The sequence below is a fragment of the Lygodium microphyllum genome, chromosome 3 (assembly GCF_053477565.2).
Source record: "Lygodium microphyllum isolate KBCC chromosome 3, Lygodium_microphyllum_v1.1.10, whole genome shotgun sequence".
NCBI lineage: Eukaryota > Viridiplantae > Streptophyta > Polypodiopsida > Schizaeales > Lygodiaceae > Lygodium > Lygodium microphyllum.
The window spans coordinates 14,367,626-14,373,274 of NC_141137.1; the positions used below are offsets into that span (position 1 = coordinate 14,367,626).

At 36.6% G+C, this 5,649-nt stretch overlaps 1 pseudogene; it reads left to right on the forward strand.

Moving 5' to 3' along the window:
• Positions 1 to 395: 395 nt before the first annotated feature.
• Positions 396 to 5,334, forward strand: LOC148038074 (heat shock 70 kDa protein-like; annotated as a pseudogene).
• The last annotated feature ends 315 nt before the right edge of the window (positions 5,335 to 5,649 follow it).

Consider the following 5,649-nt stretch of genomic DNA (forward strand, 5'->3'; position numbering starts at 1 on the left):
GTGATAATGTATGATATATTGATATGTGTACATCTAATCATATGACTAACCATGCTGAATGGTTTTGAGAGATGTAAGATTTACAAAGTCTAGGTTATATAGAGATAGGTGATTATTCAGATCATTCGATTTCACATATTGGAAAAGTTCCATTGTCATTGCATGATGGTCAAATAAAGTGTTTGTCAAATATTTTACATGTGCCATCCATCACAAAGAATTTAGTATATGTTGGTCAAATGATAGAGCAAGAGCTGCATATTACAAAGGGCTATTTTGTTGAAGACTTTAGAAATAAGTACAAGTTGATTGAAAAAGGAAGCAAAGCTAGCCACATGATTACTTTGCATGCAGGAATCCTTGCTATAAATATTGTTATATATGCTAAAGCGAAGATGCGGTGGCAGACATTGAATCGGCATAAAAGTATTGGACATGCAAATGTGCAAAGGTTGAAATGAATGTTATCCAAAGGGTCGGTTTGCCTACATTCAAGGTTGCAAAAGTACATAAAGTCTCTAAAGCATGTCAATTTGTGAAGTAGGTAAGCCAACCATTTTTTCATAATAGAGATGTAAGTAAGAATATACATGATATTGTGCACACAGATGTTTGGGGGCCTACCCGAAATCTATCTGTTGGTGGCAATAATTATTTTGTTACATTCATTGACAATTGATCTAGAAAACTCTAGGTATATTTCATTAAGGAAAAAAGTAAAGTGCTTGAGCACTTCAAAACTTTTAAACACCATATTAGAGATTTTGGGAATTTTCCAAGTCCCACTTTGAATGAATGTCTTACTTTTGTGAATGAAAGAGAGCGCTATGTTTATGTTTAGCTTTAAAGGGCACTTTGTATGTTACAAATATGAGATCACACATCTTGAGAGCTTAAATGATGAATGTAAGCTATGTGGCTGTTACGAGATTTGGATTTCACCTCTATCGTTTCTATCATACTAACAAAATATGATGTTGTATGGTGGTGGAAACATCAAGGAGGCTTAACTAGTATATACCTAGGAAATTTCCAAGTCTAATGTAAGAATACAAAGGTTTGATGGAGTGGAGAGAGAATTTAGAATACAAGAGCCTTAAACATTGTATGAAAATATGTTATCATGGCCAAAATTTAAAATGTTATGGATTTGAAGATATTATAATACAAGTTTTTTCTTTTAGATATAGCATCATTTAAAGTGACATGTATAAGTTTCATGAACTAGGACCTTAAAAGAGTCACCACTAACTAGGTGTGGTTTAATAACTTGATCTAATACCATATCGTAATAAGTTTGGATAACCTATGATGCGATGGTTCTTTTTTTGTATAAACCAATAGACACAAGTATGTCAAATAATTCCTCATTCCATTTATATTTTTTGTATGTATATGCATGATATATAAATATCTTTTATTCAAAATTTCTATCTATCTTAAAAATATATGGACAAGATGGATATTGACTTTGGCCAAAATTAACTAGCTTCACACTTTGACTAGCTAAGTGAATTTTCATATCATAAATTAAAGATTTATATACCAAGGTAGAAGTTTATGATTTTTCTAAGACTAAAGATTTAACCTTTGACCAATGGTTTGTGTTTCCAAAGAAATAGACATAAATTTTATTATCAATCAAAGTTATTTGTTATCTAAGACATAAAGTACAAAATTGGACTTAAACCACTTTATAAGAAATTTCAATACAATTAACTAATGTTATTGAAATAATAAAAAACATTAAGTAGATTCTCTCATTGATATTGGTGGCATTTAAAAACACCATGGTAACTACACAAAACACTTTAAATTTTTAACAAGCATATATTTTATAGCCATGCAAAAGCCCTTAATGTAAGGGATATATTTACTATGGAAGTCAAAATTAGTCCATATAGAGTCACTGTCTTGTTGCATCATGTATATTGGAAAAATACAACGTTTGTAGATAGTTACACTACCATTTATGAAATGTTTGTGATATCCTAACTCATGAGCAAGTTGCATTGCTTCCATATCTTTCAAAGTAGAGACTAAAGGAGTCTGCTTCAACATGGATAATTGTGAGTTGTTCAATGTATGTGATAGATGATGTGAGGCATTTGTTGAGTATGCTTGTATAGTAGATGGTTATAAAGTACAAAATAGGATTTAAACCACTTTATAAGAAATTTCAACACAATTAACTAATGTTATTGAAAGAATAAAAAACATCAAGTAGATTCTCTCATTGATATTGATGGTGTTTAGAAACACAAAGGTAAGTACATAAAACACTTTAAATTTCTAACAAGCATATATTTCATAGCCATACAAAATCCTTTAATGTAAGGGATATATTTATTATAAAAGTCAAAATTAGTCCATATCGAGTCAGCGCCTTCTTGTTACATCATGTATATTGAAAAAATATAAATTTTGTAGATTTTGTATAAAACATTTAGCTACACTACCATTTATGAAATGTTTGTAATATCCTAACTCATGAGCAAGTTGCATTGCTTCCATATCTTTCAAAGTAGAGACTAAAGGAGTTTACTTCAACATGGATAATTGGGAGTTGTTCAATATAAGTGATAGATGATGCGAGGCATTTGTTGAGTATGTTTGTATGGTAGACTATCGTAAAGTACAAAATAGGATTTAAACCACATTATAAGAAATTTCAACACAATTAACTAATGTTTTTGAAACAATAAAAAACATCAAGTAGATTCTCTCATTGATATTGGTGGTGTTGAGAAACACCAAGGTAATTACATAAAACACTTTAAATTTGTAACAAGCATATATTTCATAGCCATGCAAAAGCTTTTAATGTAAGGGATATATCTATTATGAAAGTCAAAATTAGTCCATATAGAGTCAGCGCCTTCTTGTTACATCATGTATATTGAAAAAATACAAATTTTACAAATTTTGTATAAAATGTTTAGCTGTACTACCATTTATGAAATGTTTGAGATATCCTAACTCATGAGCAAGTTGCATTGCTTCCATATCTTTGAAAGTAGAGACTAAAGGAGTCTGCTTCAACATGGATAATTGTGAGTTGTTCAATGTAAGAGACGGATAACGTGAGGCATTTGTTGAGGATGTTTGTATAATAGATGGTCTCTTGAAGCAAGAAGTAATTGAAGGTTGAATATATATACCTTGTTTATCAATCATGGTCTCCTGTGGTGGTGATGGTGAAGATGAAATACCATCATTCTCTGCTCTAGTCCATTCATCAATGACAACTTTGAATTGAGCATACAATTTATGTCCATATTGAACTGGATCCTGTCCATATCGATCAAACTTGATGACTTCACGTGCATTATGGTATTTGCTTAAGCGAGTCAAGTATGGTAGAAGTTCTTTGATCAAGATAGAGTCTTCACGATCAATATCAAATGTTTTTGGATAAATGCAATTCTCAACAGGATTTGGACATCCTTTGTAAGGACTATCATCTATGAGAATAGTCTTGGTACGCTGACAAACATCTCCATATTGATCCCATACATACTTCACAGGCTTGAACATTGCTTCTACTCCCATCTTATCTGGCCTATATATGATTTTGAGTCGATGTCTATGATTTTGTTAACATGGGCTTTGCTATTGAATGTAGTATATACATTCAGGCTTGATATTTCACACTTGCCAATGAAGTGCTAAGAGGTCATATGTGAGGCTTTCTGGATCGTAGATAATGACTCTGATTCTAGTTCAGGATATATATATTTAGGCATGCTACTGGAAGACCAGTGAATCAAATGAGTAGAGTTATGCTAAAGTGCTGTTGTCTTTTGAAGACTCATCTTCAAGAAGACACAGACTCTTTTGAAGCCCTGTTTCATCCTTTGACCACAAGCTGCCTTAGCAGTGAAGTCTTTTCAGAAAGGTTTCGAGTTTGACATTGCCTGTGTGGCTGATCGCACGAACTTTGAAGGGGCCAAGGCCTCGAAATTTCATTTTCTGTTTATGTCCCTTAACGGAGTAGAGGAGTACTAAGTCACCCTGTTCAAAGTCGCGCTGCTTGACATGCTTGTCAAACCAACTCTTGCGAGGGGGCCTTCCCACATATAAGTGCATGGGTGGCTAGAAGACGGGACTTTGATAGGCATTCGAGCTCGACCAAGCATTGCTTGATGTGGTCTCATGCCCAGCAAAGAAGAAGGTCTTACAGTCATCAATAATATCGTCGATCCCTGTAGTCAATAATTTGTGAATCTTTCAAACTTCGCAGATCTCTTTCTGAGTTTTGCATCGATGAGAAGAAGTATGTTGTCAGCTTCTCGGGCATGTTGCAATTGAATGTGCTGACTGGTTTTGTATGGTCAATTGCATGGATTGATGAGCACAACAAGTGCTATTTCCCTTCAAAGGTTGTAGAGTGCCATTGTTACAACCTTTTGAAGAGTGCCACTGTTACAACCTTTTGAACGAGTTGAAGCTCGGGTTTGCTGATGAAGACCACAAGTTCAATATCGAGCCATGTTCCGTCTCTGATCACGATGTCTCTGTTTCCTCCAGTGAACAATCTGAAGTGACTTCAGTGTCTAGGGAGTGCACTCAAACGCCGCATTCACAGGCTCCTTGTGATTTTTCTCTGCTAGGCGAGAGGGCCAGGACTAGAGACAACAATCTGCTTGGTAATTTGAGCTATCTGGCATACCCCCTGCCCCCCTGTGGCATCCCTCAAATTACTGTATGTATCGATATTGATGCCAATGGTATCGTCAATGTCTCTGCAGAGGATAGGACCACTGGCCAGAAGAACAAAATAACCATCACGAATGACAAGGGGAGACTGAGCAAGGAGGAGATTGAGAAGATGGTGCAGGATGCAGAGAAGTACAAGTCTGAGGACGAGGAGCACAAGAAGAAAGTGGAATTGAAGAATTCCTTGGAGAACTATGCCTACAACATGAGGAATACCATCCGAGATGAGAAGATTGCTGGGAAGTTGGACGCTGCGGACAAGAAGAAGATCGAGGATGCTGCTCCAAAAATCACCTGGCCGAGGCGGATGAGTTTGAGGACAAGATGAAAGAGCTGAAGAGCGTGTGCAACCCCATCATCGCAAGGATGTATCAGGGAGGGGCTTCTCAACGTCAATCTGTCACTCTCAGTGTAACAGACAATCCCCTGGCATGCTCAGTCCCTTGCACTTACCCTAAGCAGTCGGAGGATGCCTTCGAAGTCCGCTATGGAAAGGACGAAGTACAAGCCGAGGTTGAAGTGGAAGAAGCAGCCGGAGGACTCTTTCAGGCAACAATTATGCAGCGGTCTTGTGAAATGGATGACGGAGCATCCGAAATCACGCTGCTGCTGTAATCATCATCACGGAACTACATTCTCCCCGTCCCCTTCTGAGCCGGGCATTCGGCTCTTGTAGCATCTTCATATAGTGAACCCTCTGCCCTTCCACGCAGGACCTATGTCTTCTTCACACTTGAGAGAAGTGAGTTCCTTATCTGCCTCTCTTTGCCCAACTCTATGAAATTGGTCTTTGAGCTCTTGCAATCTCTGGACATGGTGAAACAACAAGCTGCAATAACGTCTCCTTTACCCCTGAACCGAAGGCTTTACCCTCATTTACATTGATCACAATACGGGTCTCGATTTGTGGGTTGGCCTGAACATTGGCAG